This window comes from Pelodiscus sinensis, chromosome 11 (assembly GCF_052426305.1).
Source record: "Pelodiscus sinensis isolate ZL-2025 chromosome 11, ASM5242630v1, whole genome shotgun sequence".
In the NCBI taxonomy this organism is placed as follows: Eukaryota; Metazoa; Chordata; order Testudines; family Trionychidae; genus Pelodiscus; species Pelodiscus sinensis.
The window spans coordinates 41191115-41208146 of NC_143062.1; positions in this window are offsets into that span (position 1 = coordinate 41191115).

Sequence of the window (17032 nt, forward strand, 5' to 3'; positions counted from 1 at the left end):
TCTGCTGAGGGGGGGGGGGGGCACTAGCTGCGAGGGACAGGAGCAAAGCCGCGGAGCACGCCCGCAGCCGGACAGCCCGGACGTGCTTGGGCTGTCCCCCTGCGGGCGTGCTCAGCGGCTTTGCTGTCTGTCTGCCTGGTCTGCAGGGAGACGGGGAGCAAAGCCTTGGAGCACGCCTGCAGCAGGACAGCACAGGCGCGCCCGGGCTGTCCCGCTGCGGGCGTGCTCCATGGCTTTGCTCCTGTCCCCCTGGTCCCGCTGCCTGGGCGGCTTTGGTCTGGGGCAAACAAGCAAAGCCGCCCAGGCAGTGGGACGCCCGCCGCCTGGGCGGCTTTGCTCGGGATTCTCTGGTCTGCTGGGGGGGGTCCAGCGGCTGGGGGGGGGGGTCCAGTCGGATCCGCGTAAGTCGGGGACTGCCTGTAGGAAAAAAAGGGTGAATGTTTAAACTTGCTATAAACAGCCTGCAGAAATAGGAGCTAAATATTAGCCTGAGCTAAATATGGGTTAGGAAACACAGGCTGGAAAAGTTAAAGGGTACACGTCAGAGTCTGTGTCTGCCGCTTTCAGTTTTGTTTTTTCCCCCATGTTGTGGCAGGCTGCCAAGGAGAGCTGGTTTCCCTGTTCTCCAAACAGGATTTTTTCCCTCTGGGAACTGGCTCCCTCCTTTATGGTGAAATAAATCTCTTTCTTTGTTCCAAAGGATTAACCTGCCTGTTGGCTAAGGACATTACACCAGTCTGCCTTTGTCCAGACACATTAGAACTTGACCTTTTCCCACTAATCTTCAGGGGATCTTTCTGGAATGAAGTACCTGCAGTGTCTCCTCGAAGTGACATTGTAGCACATTCCTTATAGGAATAGGTAGGAATATACAGAACCTGGTAATTCTCTGGGACACTTTGGGGTTTCACCCAGACCAGTAAGGCGTTATGTCACACTAACCTTGTTTGCAGTGCAGCTTTGGCTCAGAGCACTGAGACCATCAGCCTGTTTGCAGCTCAGTAACCTCACCCTGGCTTCCATTAGCCTAGTTACTCCTTGCAGGGAGACGAAACAGTCTGCTAAGCACATCTCCCCTAAACCTTGTTTGAATGCTCAACTCACTCTCACTATAACGCGCTCAAAAGCTTATCTAGTTCATTGCTCCTTTAAAGAGACAGAGCACTGCACCAACCCTCTGAGTTTGGCTGATGAGTTAACAAGTTAGTTTGAAATGCAGGACTGAGCTGATTGCAAGCTCAAATGCAGGAATTTTTGGGGTGGGGGGGTGAACCATGGGAGGGACTGGCAGCTGCCCTGGCCCTGTGGCCCAGCCCCACCCCCGGGGGTCTCACTCATGGGTGGGAGGGGGGGAGGATGGGGAGTGTCCCAGCCAGACACTGTGCAAAGGAGGTTGGGGCAGTGTGCTGCTTCTGCCTTCCTCTGGCCAGTGGGAGCATGGGGGGAGAGAAGCTGAGGCAACGCTCCGCCCCAGCCTTATGCTTACTTGGAGGACCGTAGGGGGGTGCATTCGCACCCTTTGCGCACACACCCTCCATATGGACCTGGATTGTGTAGTAAAACAAGATTGTTAAATTTATTACCAAGGAACAGATAATGTAGGTGATGATGAGCAGGAGGAATTGGGATAGAAGCAGGTGCCAAAAAAAAAAAAAAAAAAAAGGTAAAATATGCTTTGAAGACTGAAACCTAATTTAACAAGCTAGGGTCTTTTGTGTTAAGTAGCTTTCTCACTGTAAAAAAAAGCAACTTAAAACACAACAAATAGTCTGAAGATGATCGATCTGAGACGCGTGCTTAAAGGGACCCCCTGGACAGCTGTTTCTCAGGTTCTGCTGCAGGCTTGCCTACCTGTCTGAGGGACTGCAAAGCTTTAGCAGTGTGCGCTCTGGGTGCCCAGCTTTGTTGGACACCACTGCATTATTTTGTTTTTTGCTATGGAGCCGGAGTTGTCCCTGGGCATGCGATGGCTCCACACTGTCATGCTGCAGTTTATGCAGCAGCTTAGCAAACCATCTTGATGGTCCTGCCCCAGCTCAACTCTTAGCTCATCTGTGAGTCCCTCTGCCTGGATGTGGGAGCAATGTCCTTGCCCCCGCAATCCATGATCGAGATTTTGGAGGCTGGAGACTGGTGGGACTGCCTGGTGATGGAGCAGTGGGATGACCAGCAGTGGCTCAACAACTTCTGCATGCGGAAGGCCACCTTCTTGGAGCTATGTGCCTGGCTTGCCCCTGCCCTCGGGAGACACGACACCCACCTGCAGCCCGCCACCCCCCTGGAGAAGCGGGTCGCTATTGCTGTGTGGAATCTCGCTACCCCCGACAACTACAGGTCGGTGGCACATCACTTTGGCATAGGGAAGTCCACTGCTGGGGTCCTCCTCATGGAGGTAAGGCACTCTCGGGCTGCAATCCCTGCACAGAGTGGGTCCTGGAAAAGGGGGACCCTCGGGAAAGGCCTGTGGGAGAGTGTGGGGAGTGGAGTGGGGGTTGGGGGAAGGCCCATCTCTGGGGAGTTGTGCCATCCTGCCCTCACACAACCCTGCTACTGGGTGAGCGGCCTCATAGGGGGTGGCTTCTGGGGTGTTTGCAGGGGGGAGGAGGGAGACGGGCATCTCCCAAAGGCTCCAGCACTCCCTCTCATTCTGTTTTGCGTGTTTCGTTGTCTTCTTCATAGAATGAGGTTTACCAATGTCGGAAAACCCCCTGCATTCTTTGAATTTTTGTGAAAGACCGTGATTGTGGTGTGGACATAAGTGACGTTTTTTCGGAAAAACCCTGCAGTCTAGATGCACCCTAAAAGTCGGTTTGTGTGGGTGCTCTTTGCCAGCACTTTTGCTAACAAAATACTTCCACCCCATGTGGGTTTTTTTTCTTGTCAGCAAGAATGTGTTCCTGCTGACAAAGCAGCGTTTATACTTTCACTTGCTGTTGCAAAACTTTGCTGTTCATGGAGTGAGGGGTTAAGCACCTGTGAATGTCAAAAGCTTTGTCCGTTAAGTCCAAATGTAAACACACCCTTTGTTTTCAAAGTTAGGAAGCCCTGACATTAATCCCACCCCCCATGATAGTTAAGTGGCCATCTCCCCATCTGGCTAGTTTGATGACTTTGTATACCTTTTATGCAAACATATTTCCATGGTCTCTCCTTGCTCAAACTAGGAGCCACCAAATGAAACTAATGGGCAGCAGGTTTATAACAAATAAAAGGAAGTAGTTCTTCTCACAGCGCGTAGTCAATCTGTGGAACTCCTTGCCTGAGGAGGTATGAAGGCTAGGACTGTAACAGGGTTTAAAAGAGAACTAGTTAAATTCATGGAGGATAAATCCATTAATGGCTATTGGCCAGTATGGATAAGGAATGGTGTCCCTAGCTTCTGTTTGTCAGAGGGTGGAGATGGATGGCAGGAGAGAGATCGCTTGATCTGTTCAGTTCACTCACTCTGGGACATTGGCCACTGTCGGCAGACAGAGTACTGGGCTGGATGGACCTTTGGTCTGATGCAGTATGGCTGTTCTTATGTTGTTAATTTACATTGGAGACCCTTTCAGGCTGGCAGAACCACATTTCTTTGTCCTGGGTGGAGGGGAGCTGTTAGCCCTGTCTGCCACATACATATTAAGAACATATATTGCCAGCCCGTATTCATAGTTTTTCATATATCCTGTTACATGGTATATACACCATGCAAGAACATTAATTACCAGGATGTTACCAGTTCATATAGGATACCTTACATAGCCCCTCTCATATTATAATTATGACAGCAGTGAGTTGGTTACACTGAGCTGGTCAGAGAGCTAGCTGGTGCTCACTACTCCATACCATAGAGCCCCTTGCCCTGTGGCACTGGGATGCCATCACACCTGTAAGGCCCTGCATAGCTCTGTGGTGTCTACATCTCACAAAACCCAGCACTCCCCACCCTCATCTGATGTTCTGCCAAATTACCTCTCCCCAGGTTCCCAGCTCCATTCTCCATACAGAAACCTCCTCTCCTCTTTTGGACCTTGCAGTCCCACTCCACCTGCAAATTCCTCCTCATCTCCTTGTCAAGAGGTGGGACAGACGTGGTGCTGCTGTGTAGTAATGTTAGCGGTACTGAGATGTAACAGTGTTATGAATGCTGTGGGTTACCAGGTTGGGGAGAAGTTACTGGACATTGAGTTGTTACAATTCCCTGCGTGACTCCCTTGATCTAATTTATATTGGAGGTAACAGAATGTCTGTTTTATGTCTAAAATGCTCAAATTCCATGGGGTCTGCATTTTACAACGGCTTCCCAGATAGGACCAAGGATCTACTTCAAAGACAGTGGAGCAAGCGAGTAGCTGCAAGGCTCTGTTTTCCCATGAGTTGTAAAATTGCTCAATAAAGTGTATGATGTATGATTTGGAGAGCTGGGAATCCCCAAATCGAAGAGCGATAAATAATTGAAAAAGGAGTAGTTTCCTGCAAAGGGGAGTGAGTTGTCAGGGCTGTCCAGGGCACTGTCAGGCTGACACAGAGCGAGGGTCTGCGGAAGGAAATGAATCCTTCCAGATAGTCCATATGGACGATGGTTAACTAGTTGGCAAGCTAGATATGTGGAGAGTCTGATTTATTGTCTTTAAGATCTGCTTTCTCTGAAAAGTGTGAGTTAGCCATAAATAACACTTTGCTTTATTCAGGCTGTCGGCTCACTGATTACTACTATCATTGTCCCGAAGAGAACAGAAGTGCAGCGACTGGCATAACTCAGGCCTGCTGAGGTAAATCATGGCTGATTGGGAGATTCTTCCATTCTCAAACCGGGTCCTGGGTTGCAGTCGTCTGATTTCACCCTAAAAGTTGATGACTACACAGGGGAGGGGACACTCAGGGTATGACTAGACTACATGCCTCTGCTGACAGAGGCATGTAAATTAGACATACCAACATAGTCAATGAAGTGGGGATTTAAATATCCCCCGCTTCATTAGAATAAAAATGGCCACCGTCTTGTGCCGGCTCAGCTGTTTGTTGGCACAAAGCGGCAGTCAAGACGGGGATCGGTCGGCAAGAAAAGCCTATGCCGACCGATCCTGTAAACCTCATTTCACGAGGCATAAGGGATCGGTCGGCAAAGGCTTTCCTTGTTGACCGATCCCCGTCTTCACTGCCAGTTTGTGCCGACAAACAGCTGAGCCGGCACAAGATGGTGGCCATTTTTATTCTAATGAAGTGGGGGATATTTAAATCCCCGCTTCATTGACTGTGTCGGCATGTCTAATTTACATGCCTCTGTCAGCAGAGGCATGTAGTCTAGACATACCCTAAGAGATGCCAGAGGTGCAATGCTCCTGTGTCTATGGAGCAAGCCATTCTACACTAGCTTACATCATGGAGGATTTAAACACTGTGGTTCATGTACCAGCCACCCACTTCTGCCTCTCGTGGGAAGATCACAACAGTGCAGGAAAATCTTCAGAAGGTATAGGACCCCCAGGATGATTTCTATACTACCTCTGTTTCCTGACTGCAATCACAACAAGGGGTAAGGCTGAAGCTGCCCCGAGCCTCCCGCTGGAGTGAGTGCTTAGGGTTATTTGCAGCCATCATCATTTAGAGCAGCCATCCAGCTGGACAGGGACTTGTTATTCCCCTGTTATTCCCCTGTTATTCTGGGAATAAGCCCCTCCCCCTTACCCTTCCCTACTGTTGCTTCCTCCAACAGGGAAACATGGTTGTCATTTGCATTTGGTACCTTTGAAGGCCTCATTGTTATGTCACTCCAGGGGAAAACCCCACTCGGACCCACTCTCTGCCCCTAGTTCCTGGTACAGTTGTTACAACCTGCGTCATTTCCATCAGCAGTCATCACCCAGGGTCCCTGTTTCCAGATTAGCTGTGTCGGAGGCAGTCCCTGGCTTTCAGCATCCTTGCTCAAGGCCTAGGGAGGTTGCACTCCTGCTTTGCCACTGCTTGGTATGCTGCCCCCTGCTAAAGCTAGACAAAGGGGAACTGCAGGACAGATTATGCTCTTGGGTGACACTTGTGCCAACCCCACTGCCCTGTAACTGGGAATCATTGCTGTTGATTTTTGGAGAGGGAATACAGTCCAGCTTTCTGAGTCTTGGCTGTGCCGGCTCTCCAGCGGAGAGTGGAAAAAATTGGTTTTGTTTCTAAAGTCAGTGGACGGGACATGGAATGAAAAGAGAGACCCTCTGCCCTATAGAGCCTGGTGTCTTTTTACCAAATCATTTTTAAGAACAGAATTGCACTCCTGTATGAATGACAATGGGAGAAATCCTGGGCCCATTAAAGTTTCACATTGACTTTTTGTAGAACCAAGATTTTACAGTTGCCCTGCGTCTCGGCGAGCTCCCAACAAAAAGGTGTCTGAAACTATTCAGATTAAAAATGTGTAGCTCTGTGGCATCTTAGGCTATGTCTAGACTGCATTGTTATGTCCGGATACCAGAAGTATCCTAATATAGCAACACCACGTCCAAGAAACGCGTCCGCTATTTTGGAAATTTTTTCAAAATAGCGGACGCGCTCTTTCGCTATCCCTGTAAACCTCGTTCTACGAGGAATAAGGGATGGCTCGAAAGAGCACTTTATTTCAAAATTTGGTGCCATGTAGACACACCAGATTTCGAAATAACCTCTTTCAAAATTAAATTATAAAAAAAAGATATGCAGATTGCCTATCTTTTTTCAATTTTACAGTGTAGTCTAGACGTAGCCTTAGAAACGAACAAAAATATGAAGAGGGTTTTGCCCACGAAAGCTCCTGATACTGTATATATTTGTTAGTCTCTAAGGTGCCACAAGACGACTTGTTTTTAAAGGTACAGATTAACACAGCTACCCCTCTGAGACTATTCAAATTAAGTAGCTCGTGTTGTAATTGTTGGTTTGGTTTGTCTTCCTTTAACTTTCCAGCCTGTTTTCCTGTCTGGTTACATAGACTTCACCTCCTGCCAAATGAGGGAAGCATTGCTTAGACTTGCTTTACTGCTGTAAATGATAAATGTGGCAAAGAAATGGATTCACAGCTCACACCCCTGGAGTGAGTGGGGGCCACAGCTCTCCACCATCGACACAGCTAGCGATTGTCAAAGCTTGATCTGGTTGTCTCAAGGCTGGGGAACCAAACAGGGAAACACATGTCAAACAGATAAATGGCTTTGCTGTTTGGAGCGCTCCGTGGAGGCCATTTGTTTCCAAGATAAGGAAGAATGCACTCCAAAGCAGGGGAAAGATAAGCCAGAGGAGCAAAATGAATGGGGAATTGCTTGGGGCTTGCTTGGACACTCGAACACTTGACATGAATGCTCTGCCCCCACTCCCAGAAAAGGCTGCTATTAGAGTTCTGCGTCTGTGTTTCTTAAAATATTATGCTATACTACTAAGACGGACCTATTGTAGCATGCGTACACAGACAACACGCTGGCAAATGGGGCCCATATCTGTGGTCTTACAATGTGAATAACTCTTGTTTTTTCTTGTGCCTCTCACTGCAGAGTTTCTCTCCCTTCTCATAGCTGTTTGTACGTAGGTGATGGGTGATGGTAAAACTGAGGCTGAAATACTTTGGTACCTAAAAATAAGGCGATTTTAATTTTGGGAGGCTCGGGCAACAGGCGAAGACCTTTGAGCATTAACACAGACTGTTTGGAAGCCTGGCTTGCAGCACAAGAAAAAGCTTAGTAGTGTTGGTTTATTTCTTACTAGATGGACCTAGTGGGTGAGCTAATATCTACTATTGGACCAAGTGCTAGTGGTGAGAGAGACAAGCGTTGGAGCTTAATGCAAAGCTCTTCCTTGGGTCTGGGAAATGTCTTATTAAACATTTGCCATACTCCAAAGCCACAGCACAGTTCAGCGCTATTGACTATCTGTTCCGCAGAAGCCTAGGACACGGACAGGAGCAGTATATTATAGGTCGGGATTAAGATACACTGGCAGAGCTCCATGAAGGAGATAGCACAGCTTTCATCCCTCAGTCTGTCGCTTCCCTGCAAGTAAACTTCCCTATTGAAATCCCTTTTCAGAAGGGAAATGAGAGAATTATTGAGTGGCTGTGACGGAAGAGGGGAGCGTGCTTCCCTGAATCAGGCACTGTCCTGGGACTCTGGAATTCAGTCTTGGCTCTGCTACTGATCTTCCGTGTGACCTTAGGCAAGTCACTGAGGGTCATTTCTCTGGTCACCTCTTTTACAGCATATACAGCCTTAAAACAGCGTGGGGGAGACAGTGAGGATGGCCCCTCTGCTTATAGAAATCTGGCAGCGACCTCTCTGCTTCCTCCTTTGCCATCTGCCCCCTCCACTCCTGGTGCAGGGGCAGCAAAGGCACATTCTGCAGGTGGGACTTGGGGAGGGGATGGATGGGGCATGGGAGTGTGGAGCTCTGCTATGAACGTAAGAACGGCCGTACTGAGTCAGACCAAAGGTCTATCTAGCCCAGTAGCCTGTTTGCCGACAGTGGCCAGCTCCAGGTGCTCCAGAGGGGGTGGACCAAAGACAATGATCAAGTGATTTGTCTTGTGCCATCTATCTCCAGCCTCTGACAAACAGAGGCCAGGGACACCATTTCTATCCCCTGGCTAATAGCCTTTTACGGACCTAACCTCCATGAAATTATCTAGCTTCTCTTTAAAATCTGTTATAGTTCTAGCCTTCACAGCCTCCTGTGGCAAGGAGTTCCACAGGTTGACTATGCGCTGTGTGAAGAAGAACTTTCTTTTATTAGTTCTCAACCTGTTACTCATTAATTTCATTTGGTGTCCTCTAGTTCTTCTATTATGGGAACTAATTAATAACTTTTCTTTATCTGCCCTCTCCATACCACTCATGATTTTATAGACCTCTATCATATCCCCCCTCAGTCTCCTCTTTTCCAGTCCTTTATCTGCTCGACCTTCTGCCAGTGGGATGAATAAGGACTCTTCCTGTGCTGTCCTAACACGCACTTGGGCCAGGCGGCTCCGAATCAGGTTGCTGCAACTAGCTCCTGTAGTTGCTGCTCCCCAGTTTGTCTGTCAGAGCTCTGCTTGGACCCTCAGACTCTGGGGAGTTGTGGCACAAAACGTGTGAAATGAGGCTGAGGAGATTCCCACCTCTGCTAGTCTTGTCTGTTTACTCAAAGCTCTTGGTAGCAGAGTCCATCTGCTGCTATATGGGGGATTGTACTCCGCACAATGAGGCCCCAGTTGGAGGTGGGGTGGGGAAGGGGACTCTGTACACCTCTGTACAGGTGGGACCTCCCTGGTCCAGCACCCTTGGGTTATAAGTGGCCCTGAAAGAGTTTTCCACATCAGGGGAGGTCAAGGCTCCTCTCCTGGCTGTTGACCCTGTTCCCTGTCCTAGGCCTGCTTGCCCCCAGTGAGCTATGCTGGGGGCTAGGGCTACACTTCCAGCATGTGGACCCTGGCTGGGGCTGTGCTCTCGCGGGCGGCCCAGGCTGCACTCCCAGGCTCCAGTCTGGGTTGTGTTTCCAGGAGCTGGTACCGCTGCCTCTGGCCTGGGCAGGGATGTGCTCCCTGCTGTGCTGGCCCTGCTGCCGCTGGAGCTGTGCTCCACCACTACGCTGGCCCCTGCCGGGATGGCGCTCCCCACCACAGCCTAGCCCCTGACTCTGGCTGGCCGGGGCTCTCTGGTCCAGCAATATCCGTGGTCCTTATGGATCCAGATTTTAGAGATGCTACCTGTAATATAACAATAGCTAATACTCACCTGCCCGCCAAGGCTCCTTCAGTCTTTTCCTGGTGCTGCCATGGACTCACTGAACATGGACGACCGTCCTAGACTCAGATTTTCAGAACTTTCCCCTGATGTTTTTGTGACCCAATTTTTGGGCCTCCAGCTTCCAAGGGATGTAGGGCCTGATTATTGTCAGAAAGCGCTGTCCCCCTGCTGCTCCAGGTGACCTCAACTGGACCAGCAGATGCTCAGTACTCTTCAAAGTCAGACCAAAGGAGCTTCATTAGTTAGCCAAAAAAGTCAAGAACTTTAAAAAAAATAGCAGGGGGAAGAGGGAGAAGATGTTTCTGAAACTTTGACTATCAATTTCTCTGTGTGTCTTTATCCTTCCTCTGTGAAATGGACAACAGAATGCCTAGCATGTAGGAAGAACTGTGGGCAGTATTCTCTGTAAGCTGTGTACTTGTGTGGCCACTCAGGAGAGATTCAAATGCTGCCCAGCTATTTAGAAGGATGCCCACAGCTAGGTTTTTGTTTATACTGGTGGTACATATTCGCACATGCCTCGGTGCATACAAAATTTATTCCACATGTGGATGGAATAGATTAGAGGGAACATTGATCTGGACTCTGCCAACCTTCTCCGAACAACGTTGACAGATTCAGAGACAGAGGTTGGCTCAGATTACGCAATATGGATGGAGTTCTCTCTTTAAGAGTTTCAGAAGGGACAAGGCAACAGTCCCAGTCAAATCCTGGATCATTCAGAGAGCAAGGAGGTGCTGACAGCGTGCCTTCCCACCATGCCTAAGCAAAAGCGAAGGATTGAAGACAGGCCTTCTCTAGAGTAATAACAGCGGAAGTGAACTCCAAGTGGTGTTTGCCTAGCTGCTGCCAGAGGAAATAACTCCTCAGGTCTCGTTTAGAGGGTGGTTATAGGCACTAGCACAGGGCTCATCAGTTAGTTCTCTTGGTGAAACCTGGCAAATTACAATCCCCTCAACTCCCAATTCTAGTTTTATACTAGGGTAAAGGCAAAGGTAACACAGGTATGGAGAATCCGTGGCAATTTAGTATCTCATGGGGGTTCGTTTGCAGAGAGACTGCATTTCACCAGTGAAAATTTCATGGCAGTTTCCCATAACAAATATTCTGGGTTTGTATTATTTCCTAACTTCCTTTTTTATATAATTAACGAACTCCAGCTGGATACCGAACACAATCTAGGCAAATTAGCTGCTTGAAGGAAAAAAAACACCCTGGCTCATGAAATAGCAGAATGTCAGGCACATCTACCAGGCCTTTCATCTGAAGATGGGAAAGCCCAGTAGAAAGAGTAAGCAAGCCAGATTCCCAATGCAATGCGTAAACATCCAAAGGACACTTTTTGGCAAGCAGTATGTTACAAGGCCACCAGTCATTCTCCTCAACCCCAGTCTCCCTGATTAGGACCCCAAGAGAACACATGAGTCAGGGGGAGGGGAGGGAGAGTCAAAGGCAGCAATTGCCTTGGGGCCTGGTATTTCAAAAGGACCCTGGGACTCCTGGCTGCTGCCATGGCAACAGCATCAAGCCTCAGGGCCTTAAAATTGCCTTTTGGGGACAAGCGCAGGAGGGGCACCCCATAGTCCAGGCGGCACGGAAGGATGGCTACCCAGGCTCCACCCCTTTTGTCTGAGGCCCCACCCCTTTTGGGAGCATGGAGTCGGTTCTCCCCTTGCCCAGGGGCCTAACGAGTTTGTCAGCTCCTCTGCCTGAGTCACTCTCTTTAACAGGGTAACTATTGAGGGGACAGAGAGCTAACCTCTGCAAGCTAAAATTCCTCTCCAGAGTTATGTCTACACTCGTGACTTCTTGCGTGAGTAATATGCAAATGAGGCTAAGGGTGGAATATTGCCGAGCCTCATTTGCATACCTAATGAGCCACCATTTTTTTGCAGAAGAGGCTCTCGCGCAAGAAGCCACGAGTGTAGACATAGCCCAGGAGTGACATTTGCCCCTATGTACTACTTCCTATAGTGAGGACTTTGGCTAAACATAGGGCTTGTTGGCCCTCTGCACCAGGGCTGAATGTCACCCTAGCCTGTAGCCTCCCCAAGAATCGAAATTAGGGGGGGTGTGCACATTTACAAGGGGGGTGTCAGGACCAATGAGGGGTGACACCATGAGGGTGAAGGTGGGCTGTATGGCACCATAGTTCACAAAATTGGGGAGGTGTTGGGGAAATTCAGGGGGGTATATAGCCCCATAAGGGGGGGTGTACGGAAATCCTTGACCCTAGCTGCTCTCTTGTCCTTGCACATGCAGACCATGACTCATTCACCTTGGCCAGGCCAAGAGGGAATGTTAAGAGCACAGGAATGTAAGAACGGCCACACTGGGTCAGACCAACGGTCCATCTAGCCCAGTACCCTGTTTTCCAACTATGGCCAATGCCAGGTGCCCCAAAGGTAAAGAAAAGAACAAGGAATCATCAAATGATCCACCCCTTGTCATGCTCCCTGCTTCTGTCAAACAGAGGCTAAGAACACCATTCCTGCCCACCTGGTTAATAGCCATTAATGGACCTGTACTCCATGAATTTATCTAGCTCTTCTTTTAATCCTATTAGGCTATGTCTAGACTACAGAGTTTTGTCAGGAAAACAGCAGTTTTTCCAGCAAAACTTGAGTTACATCCACACTACAAGCATGTTCTTTCGACAGTAAATTGAAAGAACTGAGGGCTTTTTGTGCAATTGGTAATCCTCATTCTATGAGGAAGAAGCCTTTTTGAGAAAGAGCTCTTTCACAAAAAGGCATGTGTGGATAGGGAAGAGAGAGTTTTTTTGGAAGAAGAGGGAAGAGGAAAAAGCACAGGTGCCCTGGTGGCCATTCTGTCCATAGCAAGCACTGCTTACATGCAAGATAGCTTCCAGACTGCCTGGATGCTATCTTTCGAAAAAGCGCATCGCTTTTTTGATGCACTTTTGCAGTGTGGACACTCTCTTATGCAAGAAGTTTTTTCAGAAGATCTCTTCCGAAAAAAGCTTCTTGCTCAAGAAGCCTGTGGTCTTGGCATTCACACCATCCTTGAGCAAGAAGTTCCACAGGTTGATTGTATGAGGTGTGAATAAATTCTTTTATTTTGTTTGTTTTAAGCCTGCTGCCTATTCATTCTATTTGGTGACCCCTGTTTTTTTGTGTTGGGAGGAAGAGTAAATACCACTTCCTTTTTTTATATGTTCTCTACGCTAGTCATGATTGTATAGATCTTTATCATCTCCCGTTAGTCATCTCTTTTTCATGCTGAAAAGTCACAGTCTTATTAATCTCTCCTTATATGGAAGCTGTTCCATACCCCTAATCTTTTTTGTTGCCCTTTTCTGAACCTTTTCCAATTCCAATATAAATGTTACCCCTAAACAGTGTGTATATGTGAGAGGAGGGACATTCAGTGATTGGCTTACGTCACGGAGCTGCAGTTCTGTTTGCTGGCAGCTACAGAGCAAATCTCCTACGCTCCAAGAAAACGCCAGCAGTGCCTCTTGGAGCAGTATCTTTGCAAGCTGTAGCTGTGCAATTCAGTCTGACATCCCGGGTAAGGTATGCAGTGGTAAACATCATGCCTTCTAATTACTCACTGATGTGTGGGAGAATTGGGTGAATAACTCATACATGTTAATGAGGCGTCGAAGCATAAATCACCCACATGCCAAGTTGACAATAACCCCCTGTAAGTTGTAACACTAAATAGTCCTTGCGGGGAAAATGGGTTGAGGAGACACCCTACCTGTAAGATGCGTAATTAGTTTCTGCCTCCTGTCCAGGATTTTTGGTGATTGGCAGAAACATCCTCTTTACAGTAGTAGATAAAGTGGAATGCATGTTTTGCTTGATGTAACTCCGCCCACGCTAATATGCTGCATTGTCCATTGACTTGGCTAATTATGTGTATTACAACCGCATAACGCTCCCTGCAGCAGCAGGGGTCCTTACTGTGGAATGAGCAGGATGATTGTTCCATCTGTTCCGTCAGAGCAGAAGGGAGAGGATGGAGGGGAGAGGAGGGGGAATGGAGAGAGGAATTGCCATGTAGAACAGGTGCCTCTGGAAGGGGAATCCCTTTGCCAGGTGCTGAAAGACAGCACTCCTGTCTCCCCTGTATGCTTAATTACAGTGTATTGAGACTTCCCATTTAAAATTAGAGCAGGTAATTGCAACTGAAGTTTGGAAACAAAGTGGGGAATATGATCTTGCTGAATCTGTTTCACCACAGAGACCCGCATTTACAGTTCTGGGAGATTCATGTCCCATTCAGCTGAGTCTGAAAACAATTCCATGGAATTAAATGATTAATTTTGAAATCGGAATGTAACCGCGTCAGTGCAGAAATAATGTCAAAATATTCTAGGCGGGGAATCTGTATTGAAATTAAGGCAAATGTAGTGATGCTTTTTAATACAGGCCTCAATCCAGATGCACATTCCTATTCAGGCCACCAATTAATTTGTTGCTTAAATGGGACCATAAAATGGTAGTGTCGGCTAATGGGCTAGCATGCAATTGAATTCTCGTTATGACTCTGCCACGGACTGACACACCATCTAGCCTTGGGTAAGAAGTAGGGATGTCAGCGTGTAGTCAACTAGAAGATGAACCGATAGGCCTAGGTTTATTGGTTAATAGTCAATTACTTGCATTCCCCCCACCCCTTGCTGCCTCTATCTCAGAGGCAGCAAGGGGGAGGGGAAGCAGGAGCTGGTGCTGAGGAGAGTTGGCTTAAAAGCAGGTTCCCCACCCAGCACCCGCTCCATGATGCAGTCTGCCTGCCCGCTGCTACCTCTATCAGAGGCAATGGGGGGGGGGGGGGGGCAAAGGACTCTGCTTCATGGCAGCAGCCCCTGTCTGTGGACAGCCCAGGCAGCTGTGGACAGAGGCTGCTTCATGGCAGCCTTCCACACCCCCTTCCACCGCAGCAGCCTCTGTCTGTGGGAAGCTCAGACCCTCCACAGACAGGGCTGCTGCCACCCTGTGCTGCTGCCTCTATATACAGCAGGCAGCTGGTCCGTGAGGGGAGCTGGTTCAGAGGCAGCAGTGTGGGATGGCAGGGAGCTCCCTGGGAGTGATGCTGGAGAGCACTGGCTGCCAGCCCCACCCTTGGGGACTATAGAGTAGTGAACTAACTACTGTGAATTCATGCGGTTACTCGACTATTCTAACGTCGTAATAAGAAGTAAGTCACTTACCCTGAGGCACATGTCCAGGAGCCAAATGTCTTAGCTGCAGCTGTTTGCTATCGGGCACACATTTATTGCAGAAGAGGTTTTTCCATTGCTGTAGTTAAATCCACTCCCTCGAGAGGCAGTAGCTAGATTGACAGGAGAATTCTTCAATTGACCTTGTTCATGTTTACACTGGAGGTTAGGTTGAACTAACTGTGCCACGCAGGACGTAGGGCTATGAAAAAGGTCACTAGGTCAACCTCAGTTTTAGGTATAGAGCAGGCCAGAGACATTTTCCTGTGTAAATTTCCCACTGGTATAGCTCTGTCAGTGATACTGTTGGAATGTGGTGCAATGTCAGTCCCTCTTAGACCCATTTCTTCCAGGCTGTCGACAGCCGAATCCAACTGACTTGAATTTAAAAACATTCCTCCAAACTCTGTCCCTTTGTCCAACTGTCCATTTGCTTGTGTGCTCTTTTGGGGCAGGTGCCATCCCTTCTTGGGTATCCTGAATGGGCCTGACACATGATGTGCACTAACGTAAGTAGCAGTAATGTAGTGGGAAGTTCTTGGAGGGTAAACATTAGTGTAGACAAGGCCCCTTTGTGCTCCCTTTTGGGTTAAATAGTCTTACAGCTGCTTTCCTTGTCTCTCCATCCTGCATCAGTGGTGTGAGGATGGATATCTATGAAGAGGGCTTTGACTATCAAAAATGCTCTGCCAATACTAGATCACTTGCTTATTTTATTTGATCATATTAACGCTGTACAGTCCTGCTCTATTCAGAAGATTTTGACCATGTCTCAGAGGTCAGAATTCTCATATAACACCCCAGTGGGACTCAGCACACACAGACACAGTAGTTCATAATAGCAATTGCCAGTGCAGAATGAAGGATTAAATTTCTACAGTGTCCTACGGGTCTCATGGTCATTTCCATCACCTTGCCTAGCTGCAAAAATCTGCAGTCAGGTAAACTAAACCCTTGAGTCTGAAACTCTGTTAGCCATCATAGCACTGGAGGTGTAGTAATGGCTAGGAATGCATGCAACTGTGATAAAGCTAGTCTCCCTCTGGGATTTGCATTATTAATCATCATACCATTATACCAATGACATTGTCACTTTCAGACGTGTCAGTATTGATCATAACAATGAATAAGCACACAGATTATCACTTGAGTACACATTTGAAAATAAATTGGGCTTTTCTGGTTAATTGAAATGATTATGGGTACAAAAGGTACCAACCTGGCAATGTGTTGTGTGTGTGTTTTAATCTGTTTGCTTTTCAAAGCAGCATAAAAACAAAAGTCTAAGCAGGAGTTCCCACTGCGAGGTGATTTCCCTTGGTGCTGTTCAGTTCACAGTCTCTGTGCTAACTGCTTATTGTGCTAATGGTATCCTCTCCTCAGAGAAAACATGATACTTCAGATCTGAAGTGGTTGGCAGAAGCTGTAATTGAGGTGTGAAGTGACTTTCCACATAAGAACATGCTTTTCCGTGTTGGGTTCCTCACTTGTGTTGCCACAGAATGCTATTAACGGAGACTCTTCAGCAATTAGTGTTTATAAATGGGTCTGATAGCACTTGGAGCGCTCTGATTGGATTGCTAAACCTGTGCTTGCAGCTGATATCCCTTAAAATAAAGCAAAACAACTACACAACAACCACTACCCTGCTTTTTCAAAGTGGAAGTAAGGGCATGTAACAAATTATTTCAAGCACACATAGCAATGTTTTTGGCTACCTAGTTTAATTTGGAGGTAATCTCACTGGAATTTGTTAGAATAAACAATTTGTGTATTTTATTTAAGTGCTACAGCGTGAGGAATGATTATGTAGCTCATTGCTTGATCAGCAGTTCTGCTGTTTGGAAATCTGACTCAGAGCTCTTTTGTTTAATGGCTTGTCAGCTTTCCTAATTTGAAATTGATTTATATGGGAACAGGCAACCATTTTAACACAATATGGACTGAGTCAGCTGGAGGTAGGGCTTTGAAATGAAGCAAGAAAAACAGGCTGAGTCCTGGACCCTGAGGCTATGCCTCTCTAGTGCTGTAGCGTAGACACTTGCTAAAGAGAGGGGAAAGGATTTTGCATTGCTGTAATAAATCCGCCCTTATCAAGTGGCAGTAATTGGGTTGACTGAAG